This window comes from Taudactylus pleione, unplaced genomic scaffold (genome assembly GCF_031769625.1).
Source record: "Taudactylus pleione unplaced genomic scaffold, aTauple2 ptg000086l, whole genome shotgun sequence".
NCBI lineage: Eukaryota > Metazoa > Chordata > Amphibia > Anura > Myobatrachidae > Taudactylus > Taudactylus pleione.
The window spans coordinates 3,730,976-3,743,150 of record NW_028284488.1 but is presented as its reverse complement, the minus strand read 5'-3'; the positions used below and the strand labels follow the sequence as shown (position 1 = coordinate 3,743,150).

The following is a 12,175-nucleotide window of genomic DNA, read 5'->3' as shown; positions in this document are numbered from 1 at the left end:
GGTGGGGTTATACGGAGAGTGGACCCAAGTGCATCCTGGGAGCTAAAAGCTTTAACTGCGTGGTGCCCGGATTTGGTTCCCAACCTATACCCCAAAGGTCAACCCTGTGGACCCCCTATGGACCCTGAAGTAGAAAGCCCTAATAAAGCTATTTGGGGTACTTAAGTTGTTTCAATTGCATCTTATTAGGGTATTTGCACAAGTGGTGAAGAATGGCATAAAGCAGTATTTTTTTGGAGAAAATAAGTAGACCTGTCAAATTTGGGGTACCTGAAAATGGGTGCTTACATATTTTAAAGTCTCTAAAGTGAAGTTTTAAAAAACGTGAAACACACACCTGTAGCATGCACCTGCAATCCTAAAAACACCTGACCCATCCTTGCAGACCCCCCAAGAAGTCTATTCCACTAGTTTTTATACTTGTCCCCCCACTTTGTACTTTTGATCCCCCAAAATGAAAGTACTTTTTTGGGGTGTTTAGGTTTTTCCTGGGATATGTTGACCCAGTTGTCCTTTGGAGGCCTGTCCCAAGGGTTCTGAGTGGTTTCCCCACCTTTGTACTCCAAAATAAAAATGTAGCACTTCTTTTCTCCACCTATTCAGAGGCGAATGTTTTTTGCCTATTACATTGTAGTGACTTTCCGTGTAGGTGAAAACCGTCTAAAATTGAATAGAGGTAAGTTCCGACCTGGCGAAAAGACGCAATCGGCGATACTTTTTTTTTTTTGCAGAAAACGGCTTTTCGCTTCTAATTGAATACGGCCTTACTTGTAGTTACTAAACATTGTATGTGAAAGGTTTCCTACATAAAATCAATAGTTACTGATATCTGCAGATTTAGGGGGGGAATTCAATTAGCCGCGATAATGTGGTCATTTCTTTGTGCACCACGATTCCACACCCTTCGTGTGCAAATTACACTGCTCACATCTATGAGCACACCTGTCTTTTGAGCAATTCAATCCTAAGCGTCATTCACCTGACAATTCTTCCTGTTTTTTTTACCGGCAATAAGTATAGGTGAAAATGAGGAAATCTGCCCATATAAAAAAAAAAAAAGGCAAAAAAAAAAAAGGCAAAGTGATATAGAACAACAATGTGTATTATCGGCCCTAAATTGTGTCAAATGTCAGGTAACAGCAGTTTTCTAAAACAGTGAAATAATGATAGAAACAAGTGTTTTGCAAAATTAACGTTTTTTAAATTGGTGGTTCATAAAAATGCATTATATATATATATATATATATATATATATATATATATATATATATATATATATATATATATATATATATATATATATATATATATATATATATATATACACACACACACATACACACACCTCTTACACCCACCGGCAAACTTATACCCCTTTTACACCAAAGCTAAAACCTGGGTTATTGCAGGGTTAACCCGGGTAGCTCCTTGGTGTAAAAGGGGACAGGGTTGGATTGCCGGGTCGAGTAACTTGCAGGGTTAAACACGGGAATAACCTGTGAAATCTGCAGTGTAAATGGTGCTATCCGGGTCACGGTGACCTGGTTTGTGCCGCATGCCTGCCGACTGGCCGGCTTCAGTGGCGCTAACGTCATCGCCAATCGTTCACTTCAACGCCGGAAAGGCCGGCTCCAGTGTGAACGGTGCCAACTCAGGAATATCCTGGGTCAGCGCTGGGGAAATTCCGGGTCTGTGCCATATTGGTACCCTGTTCCAACCTCCAGGTCAGACCCGGAATTTCGGTCTAAAAGCAGTATCAATAACCTGTCCCATTCATATAGCATTCCCCTATACCTGTCCCACGTCAATTAACCCATTTTCCTGCGCTTTTCACATTTCACCCCAAAAACAATGTGTCATTATTGGCCAAACTAGGCTAATTAAAACATTATTTTGCCTAGTCATTAAGGAGGGTGCCCAGGTGGTTTAGTCCTGACACTTTTAGCCAAAAGCAGGGGTTTTGGACAACTTTTCACCTACTCAGGAGGTGGTGAAAACTTTTCACCGCAAATGGTATGGAGGATTCACACCCGCAAAAAGTTGCGGCTTATAGGATAACACAATAGGTGCAAATTCGCATGATAAGCCACTTTTTTTGCAAAAAATGGCTTATCACGGCTAACTGAAATTCCCCCCATATTTGAAAAGGTAACAACCACACAATATTAAAAGTAATGCTTACTTTTTACATTTTAGATTTCCACCTTCTCCACTTGCTCCTTTATCCCCTTGCTTATAGTGGTTACAAATCCATCAAATATGTAATTCTACCAGAATTATCACACGCACAGACAAAAAAACACAAAAATATCACTACTCATAAAAAAAGCCTAAAGGGAAAAAGGGAAAGAAAAACGCACACGTTGTATCAAGTGGCACTTTGTCCTTGCAGGATTAAGCTCGTGAGAGATTGTGATTGAGCAGTAAGTATCATCAGGCTGCAGCTGGAACTAGAGTCTTATGATCATTAAAACTCAGCGTTCTGTTTGAGTGCCTTCCTCCCAAACACACAGCATTTCTCCTGCACTAGTACTGCTGTGTAGCTGCCTGCTTTGAGGGGGTTGGTCATATTAGTAGCTATAAATCAAATCACTTAATATTGATCTAATGCTAGCAGACTATAAGCAATGTGACATCAGCTAAGTGAATGGCAGACATGGGTCAGGAACCTCAAGTTTCTAAGTGGTGGTCTCCTAGTCCCAACAAAGTTGTATAGTCAAAAACGCTCAGTTAATTTGACCCAATTTGGAACAAGAAATAAATCATGATTAACCTGGAAGGATTACAGAGGGAGGGGAATAAAGTACAATGTCCATCTATTGATTACAATAACCAGACATACCAACAGAAATTTGACTTTGTCCTGGCATAGGAAGGGTTTTCATATAAAAATATTGTAATTACAGAGAATCACAATTTGTCCTATACAGTAGTCTGCTTTACTATTCGATAATCCTCACTGGCGTCTCTGTAACTCAGTTACTCTCCGATAAGCACATCTGTTGCCAGGAGAACAGTTAAATTGCTCTAAACAAAAAGAGGCTTTGTACAAGCAACACAAAGGGGAAACAGAAGACAAAGCATGGTAACCTGGACTCGAAGGAAGAGCTCAGCTGAGCTGGAACTCAATATACACGGTCATTGTTAAATGAATCATGAAAAAAAAAAAAAAAAAAAGGGGGGGGGGGGGGTTTAATTGTCAAAAGGAAAAAAAAAAAAAGTAATCTGTGGTAGCCACGTGGTCCACATTTATAACAAATGTAAAGAGTCTGCATGAAAACTATTTGTCTAGTAGCTCAAAAGCAATGATGTTCATGTTAAACTAGGATTTGTCACAGTGCACGCATTACACTAAGTGGGGGTATGCAATGCCAAGTGATGAGCACGATTTTCCATTCCATAACAGCAAATCGTGTTCATCTACATCGCAAGTTTACTCTCGCACCCCTTAGACATGTGCATCTATGTCACTCAGTGCCTCTTGGCTGACGTGAGTATGAAAGGGGAAGTTATTAGAATACTAATCTGCTGTTGTACTTCATAATCTTTAATCATGTACCACAGAAAGTTGGACCTTATTAGAATACTAATCTGCTGCACTGTAATTAGTAATCTTTAATCATGAACCATAGAAATTGAGAAGAGATCTTGCAAGTCGCTTGGAGGCACACTGCATATTATCCTTTTCTGTGGTCATCCGTTTAGAATATAAAAATCCTAACACTGCTGGAAACAAATTTCAGGAAGTGAAAAAGAGTCTTGAGCTGGGTAAACACCTAAAGATTCTGTCAAACCAGCCAACTAGTTGATTGGTTGGAATGAAAATCTGGTAACGTATGGGAGTAAATGATCAGCAATTTGCTCCTAAATGCCAGAAAACAGACGAAAATGGTCGGCAGACAAGTTTGTTAATGGTTTGATCTAAACAATTTGTTCAAACAACAGTGTAAATTTTCCGGCGTTTGGGAGCAAATTTCTGATTGTCATTTGCTTTCATAACTTACCAGATTTTCATTCCAACCAATTAACTAGTTGGATGGATGGACAGAAAATCTTGAGGCGTGTACCCAGCTTTACAATAGAGCAGAGGTTCCCAAATGTGGTCAAGACAACCACACAACAGTGTTTAGGATATCCATGCTTGATCACAGGTGACTTTAGTACCCAAGTTAATTTGATTTAACCACCTGTGCTCAAAAATGTACAGTCAGGTGCATAAATATTGGGACATTAACAGAATTTTAATATTTTGGCCTCTATTCACAACCACAATGGCTTTGAAATGAAATAAACAAGATGTGCTTTAACTGCAGACTTTCAGATTTAATTTGAGGGTAATTACATCCAAATCAGGTGAACGGTGTAGGAATTACAACAGTTTCAATATGTGCCTCCCACTTTTTAAGGGGCCAAAAGTAATGGGACCATCAACTCAAAAGCTATTTCATGGACAGGTGTGGGCTATTCCCTCGTTTTCATTATCAATTAAGCAGGTAAAAGGTCTGGAGTTGATTCTAGGTGTGACATTTGTATTTTGAATCAGTTCCTGTCGACTCTCAATATGAGATCCAAAGAGCTGTCACCATCAGTGAAGCAAGCCACCATTAGGCTGAAAAATCAAAACAAACCCGTCAAGAGAGATAGCAAAAACATTAGGTGTGGCCAAATCAACTGTTTGGAACATTCTTAAAAAGAAAACGCACCGGAGAGCTCAGCAACACAAAAAGACCCGGAAGACCACGTAAAACAACTGTGGTGGATGACAGAAGAATTATTTCCCTGGTGAAGAAAAACCCCTTCACAACAGTTGGCCAAATCAAGAACACTCTCCGGGAGGTTGGTTTATATGTGTCAAAGTCAACAAGAGAAGACTTCACAAGAGTGAATATAGAGGGTTCACCACAAGATGTAAACCATTGGTGAGCCCCAAAAACAGGAAGACCAGATCAGAGTTTGCCAAACATCTAAAAAAGCCATTACAGTTCCAGAACATCCTCCTATGGACAGATGAGACAAAGATCAACTTGTACCAGAGTGATGGGAAGAGAAGAGTATGGAGAAGGAAAGGAACTGCTCATGATCCAAAACATACCACCTCATCAGTGAAGCATGGTGGTGGTAGTGTCATGGCGTGGGCATGTATGGCTGCCAATGGAACTGGTTCCCTTGTATTTATTGATGATGTGACTGCTGACAAAAGCAGCAGAATGAATTCTGAAGTGTTTCGGGCAATATTATATGCTCATATTCAGTCAAATGCTTCAGAACTCATTGGACGGTGCTTCACAGTGCAGACAATGACCCGAAACATACTGCAAAAGCAACCAAAGAGTTTTTTAAGGCTAAAAAGTGGAATGTTATGCAATGGCCAAGTCAATCCCCTGACCTGAATCCGATTGAGCATGCATTTCACTTGATGAAGACAAAACTGAAGGGAAAATGCCCCAAGAACAAGCAGTAACTGAAGACATTTGCAGTAGAGGCCTGGCAGAGCATCACCAGGGATGAAACCCAGCGTCTGGTGATGTCTATGCGTTCCAGACTTCAGGCTGTAATTGCCTGCAAAGGATTTGCAACAAAGTATTCAAAAGTGAAAGTTAGATTTAGGATTGTTTAGTTTGTCCTACATATAGAAACCGTTGTAATTCCTACACCGTTCACCTGATTTGGATGTAATTACCCTCAAATTAAATCTGAAAGTCTGCAGTTAAAGCACATCTTGTTTGTTCATTTCAAAGCCATTGTGGTGGTGAATAGAGGCCAAAATATGAAAATTCTGTCAATGTCCCAGTATTTATGCACCTGACACTATCTCCAAAACCTGAACTGTTGGGGAGTCTTGAGGACCACGTTTGAGAACCTCTGCAATAGACTTATTAGGGCAGTTGCTAATTTTGTTACTACAGGTTATGTTAGGTGCTACAGACAAAGCAGAAATGAAGCTTTAACAACTGAAGACCACTAGATTTTGTGACATAGAAAAAGTCTTAGCGGCACCTCTGTTGTATTGTTCCATCATGAAATGTTACAATAACACTCTATAGAGAGCACTACAAGCTAGAGGAAAAAACATGAACCAGAAATGCAATCCATATTTATAGCAAAGCTACAACCAAAAAAATAGCCTTCAAACGGTTAATATAACTTTTTAGATTAACTCATCCAAATAATTTTGTTTTAGAGAGGATTTATCTTTAAATGAAAGCGTTAGTACAAGCACATTAAAATGAATGAATTCAGCCCAAATCAGTGATATGGTCTTGCATAATTTTCCATTTACTAGAATACTGGTTATTAACTAGTGTCCTCAAGTACTCTCACAACAGGTCATGTTTTGTGGGTTTCTATAATCATGCAAAGGTAAGTTAATCTATTTTGCTTGAACAGTAATTATCCCACCTGCTGCAACAGATAGTACTCCTTAAAGCATGACCTGAAGGGAGTAATTGAGGGTTGGAGTTGAGAACCACTGTACTAGAACATCAAATTTGTACATCTATGTCACTAGTTAAATCAGCTATTAATGACTTATAGTTCTGCACAGTATCCAAAGTGGCCTGTTACTACAATGGCAACTACAGACGCATAGCACGAGAGATAATTAACAGAGAGGCTTGGTATTGCCACTCTGAGCTTTGCCTGAACTGTAAAATAATTCCCCTCTTCCTCCTCCCTCTTATAGCTTTACAGAATATGCTAAGAGCAGTGAGGGTCTGTATGAGCGCTATATTGTGAGCAGACTAACAAAACAAGGTTTGGTATTGTGTAAACACCCTATACACTACAAAAGGGGCAAGTTACACCAAGATAAGGGACAAATCGCTAAATAAAAAAAAAAAAAAGGACAAACTATACCCTTGCCTTATGTTGGCACTCACTGGTTCCTGTGCAGAAGTGCAGAGCACCACAATATAATGGCAAGCTATTGGTGACTGCCTCAATGGTTGTTATGAAGTAAATAGAAATAGTTACTTGCAGTTCCTGGCCCTGGTTACCAGACAAGTGTTTAGGTACCACTATGGGGAGGGATCCAATTGGCCGTAGAGTTTACCCTGCAGCGAAAATAGTGGCTTTCCACTTCATTTATTTATTGTCTTAACATTGATATACAAAACATATATGACCATTAAAATACAATTTTTAAGTTATAATAAAAACAATAAAAACACATAAGGCTGACAGATTTGCAATTAATATAAATTTGACATGGTGAACACTGCAACAATGTCACATGAGCTAAATATGTGTCAAAGGTTATCATTTGTTACCTACACGCATTACTCTGGGTAGCTACTAAATGTTGCATTCCCATTAATAACGAAAGCATGGACAGGTTTACAGCAGCTGATAAGCTTTAAACATATTTCTGAGTCACTGACCCTGAGCCTCCAGTTCTCACTGTTCTCTGAGAAGGACACAATAGAATGGTCAAACAATATGGAACAAGCAAGCTCTTCTGGCCATGTACTTCCCGACACGAACAGCTCACAGTATACTTTATCTTGCCGTATTTTGTATTGTATGTAACAACTAAATGTACGTATAAGGGCAGCCTTGCTTTAACACACACAATTGTCATGTAATTATTTACACCAGGGGTGGCCAGAGTGGTGATCTACGAAAATCGGCATGCCCGAAAAAGAGGAAGTGACGTACCTGGAAAAGGCGGCGTAATCTTGCTGCAAGGAGCATGAGGGCTGTCCCGCCAAAGTCTCTGAGACAGGGGTGCAGCTATATAGCAGGGACCTGAGGTGCAGCTGGCTGACAAGTTGCTGGGACTGACTTGTTCTTCCTTGAAGTTGCCAGTGTGGAATACCGCCATCATACAGGCTCTCAGTATGGTCTTATGCTTGCTGATGGCCTTGCATGCCCACAGGAAGAGCCCCACACTCTCTATGCTATTGATCTCCTACAGTGTCTTGCAAACACTCGTCACCTGCACCGGGAGAAGTTGAGGGAGAACAGCTGGAACATGGACAGCTCTTCTGGGGCACAGTCACGAAAAGCTGAGGGGGAACAGTCACTGTATTCCAGTCTCTCATAGTGATCTCTTCCACGCCAGGCCACTGTGGGGAGTTCCTACTCTCTCCCCCCAGCGAGCAGCAGTGGAGGGAATGCATCCTCTTAGCAGCAGGATTGTGCTTCCACTTCCCCTGGAGTAGCCTCTCCCCAGCCCTGGGATCAGTGCTGCTGTAACACACTTTGCAGTCCCTGGATGGGATCCTCGGGCTGCACAAAAAGCCGGCTAAGAGCAGGTGCAGCCCCAATGGATGACAGACAGGACCTGCGGATCGCACTGCACAATGTGGTGGCTTTCCAGCACAGGATCTACGTTTGAGGCCAAGGTGAGAGCTGCTACCAGCTACGATATGTTGTTCACAACGTTTTGGTATCGTTCAAACAAATGCAGTGTGTATGGACCTCGGACGATGTCTATTAATTAGCATTCCCCTACAGAGACTAGACGATTTGGAATCAAAGGGATCGTATAGAACTAAATGATTATTGGGTAGTGTGTGTTGGTCAAAATCTGTCATTTCCATTGTTTGTCAAAACTTATAGCTTCAGGTCAACCACAAACTTGGAATCTGTTTCTCAGCAACCTTTTTTTTAAAAAACAATGTGAAACATTGCTATGTATTAGAAACCTTGATCAACAATGTTGTAATGCTTTCGAACATTAACAATCCAAAATTATTAGGATTATTTTCTCTCATCAAAAGAGCCAGACATACCTTGGTATCCAATTAGCCGTGATATTTTTTCAGGGCCGAGAACTGGGGATTATGCGCAGATTTTGTTTTCCCCCATATCCTATTATTTTGCCTGAAAAAATAGAATATTTTGGCCAAAAACACATAGGTCCGTGAGCTTATCACTGATCCTATGCGTTTTCACCATTGCGGTAGTGAAAATAAACTGCACTTTTCATAGTTATTTTGGGACACATCAGTTCCCGAAAAAAAAAAAACACAGTAAGTGCCAGCATCAGGCAGCACTACGGGGCTAATTTGATAGTGTTTTTTTTTTGTTTTGTTTTTTTTTTTTAAACAAGCCATTTGGTTTAAACCAGCCAACTCTGAATGATGCAACCAATTTCTGTTCGATCATCTTGGGTCTGAGATTGTTTTAGGACCACACCGAATATACCAACAGAATAGCATTGGCCGCCATACTGCTAGGAGGTGGTAAAACAAAAGAAACCCGGTTGCTGCGCACAGCCAGTTGGCCTCTCAATTTTGTTGCCTTCACTTAAACACATGTTCTGTTAAAAGTGAAATTCTCTCATATGTAGCTCCAGCACATTACACAGCGCAATAAAATCATAGAATATTTGATCATTCAGATCAGTACTAGCCACTGGGGGTCACAATCTAATTTCCTGGTCATCACATACACAGGCCAATTTAGCTAGAAGACCATTAACTACCAGTATGTTTTTGAACTGTAGGATGAAATAAATTTGAGCAAAACCTACATTAACAAGTGAAGAATACTGGGGCGATTCAGAGATGGGAGCAAAGAAAAAAAAAAAAAAAAAAAGTAATCTGCTCATACTGCCTAGAGAGCCATAGATACTGTCTAAGATACCATTCGGCATGATTGGAGGGAAGACTACAGCTGGGTACACACTAGATGATGTAACGACGCAATATAACGATACGTTGCACACGCCATACATGATCCACTGGACAGCAGTGCAATATATAGTTACATGCTGCATGTTACAGCATGGCATCATTAAATGCATTGTCCCATCTGCTGTGCAGATCAGCAGATGGGACGATGCGATGAACGACCATCATGAACGACAGATTGGGCATGCACACTGCACTAGACGTGCGATATATTATTCCATTGGGGAATGTAAGGCTATATCATAAGACAGATTGTATAGTACCAGCTTTAGGATGGCAATACACTAAGATCTGTCCAGTCACCCAACTATAGTTGGCTGGTTGGAAAGAAAATCTGGTAATGTTGGGAGCAAATGACAATCAACCACTTTCTCCAAAACTCCAGTAAACATACAAAACCGGTTGTTCAGACAAATTGGTTGAATCAAACATTTATTGATTTTAATATATGGTTGTGTTATTTGTATTTTTATACGAATGTGTTTATATTTGCATTGATAACTGTATTTACACTTTCTCCAAGAAGAGATTATGATCTAGTTCTCATTTACTTAATACAATACTTACTTTGACTACTACATACATTAGCACAGACGTATAATGGTTAGCATTACTGCCTCACATCACTGAGTTGTGGGTTCGATTCCCACCAACAACCTGAGTGGAGTTCGTATATTCTCCCTGTGCTTGCGTGGGTTTCCTCCAGGTACTCAGTTTCTTCCCTCACTCCAAATATATACTAGTCAAGCACTGCAGAATGTGCGCGCACTATATAGAGAACTGGTAATAAATAAATAGAAAATACTTTGCTATCTTTTTTTTTTCATTGAGGAATTGCCATTAATCCACCATAGCAGCAGGAAATATAGAATTATGGTAGACTTACCTAGATTACTCCTTTTCTTTGAGGTCCATAGGAATACCATGGGGATATTACGGTTGGAAGACCAGGCACCAAACAGTTAAAGCTTTGGCTCCCAGAATGCCCCGTTTCCTCCTCCATATATACCCCACCCCTAGCCAAAGGACTTCAGTTTAGTTAACAAGCCTAAAAGGCGGGCGAAGGAAAGAGAAGGAAGAACAATCGTACACCAGAAAACACTTACAGAAGATCAGGGAATCTGTGACCAAAAGAAAATCACCCAATGAAGCCAGGCGTGTCAGGGTGGTCGCCCTATGGACCTCGAAGAAAAGGAGTCATCTAGGTAAGCTACCACAACTCTATATTTCTTCTTCGGGGTCCATAGGGATCCACAGGGATACTATGGGGGTGTCCTAAAGCAGTTCCCCTAGGGTGGGGGACGCTCCTGAGCAGAAAGTACTGAACTCGTCGCCCAAAGGAAGCATCCTGGGAGGCAAAAGTATGAAAGGCATAAAACCCAAGAAAAGTGTGGACAGAAGACCACATGGCAGCCTTGCACAATTATTCAGCAGAGGCACCACGACTGAATGCCCATGATGGCCCTACAGACTGAGTAGAATGTGCTGTCACCATGCTTTGGACAGGAAGATCAGCCTATGTGTACACCTGAGATAGTCATGCATAACCATCACGCCAGAGTCTGCTTATTAGCTGGCCATCCTCGTTTGTGAAAACCATATAATACAAAAAGAGAATCTGATTTTCTAACACAGTTTGTACGCTCCACATAAATACAGAGAGCACGAACTACATCCAGGGAGGCTACACCTACAGAAATTTCTGTAGCCTGAAAAGCTGGAACAATAAGTTATTCATTAACATGAAAACGGGAGACTACCTTAGGAAGGTAACCCTCTTTTGTACGAAGAACAACTTTATCCTGGTGAAAAATCAAAAATGGGGAGTGACAAGAGAGCGCTGCCAAATCAGACTCTGCGAGCAAAATAAATAGCAAGAAGAAAAAAGTGTCTGTGGTCAAACACCTCAAATCTACAGAGTCTAATACCCCTTTTACACCAGAGCAAAAACCTGGGTTTTTGCTGGGTCTACCCGGGTCGCAGCTCAGTGTAAAAGGGTCCCTGAAAAATAACCTGGGTCAAGTGACCCTGCAATCCAACCCAGGTAGCTACCAGGGTTGGACCCAGGATGGACCCAGGTAATGTTGCAGTGTAAACGGTGCAACCCGGGTTATCTGACCTGGGTCATGCCTAAAATGAGCGGATTGGTGGTTGTTTAGCAGTCACCTCCCACTTTTTATGACCTCACAGGTTTAGCAGGGCAGACCTGAGTTCAGTGTGAACAGGGCTGACCTGGGAGTAACCCAGATCAAAGGTGCAGTGTAAATGGGTCTGACCTGGGTCTGACCAGGGTTAGAACCATGTCCAAAAACCCAGGTTGGACCTGGGTTTTTGGTGGAAAAGAGGTATAAAGGTTCAAATGGGGAAGCTTGTAACCCCTTAAGACTCAAAGAAATCAAAAAGGTGCAACCGGTGGAACTAAAGGAGGCTGAACTCGCAGGACTCCTTGGAAAAAAATTCAAATAACTGGTGATGAAGCAATCTTCTTTTGGAACCAGACTGAGTGCAGAAATCTGCACTCTCAAAGTGGCCAGGCG

The 12,175-nt window shown here is 41.1% G+C and overlaps 1 protein-coding gene across 3 annotated transcripts in view; it reads right to left on the bottom strand.

Moving 5' to 3' along the window:
• The window catches only part of AHCYL2 (adenosylhomocysteinase like 2), a 151,804-nt gene that overhangs the window by 84,224 nt on the left and 55,405 nt on the right, over nucleotides 1-12,175 (bottom strand). The window lies entirely within an intron of this gene.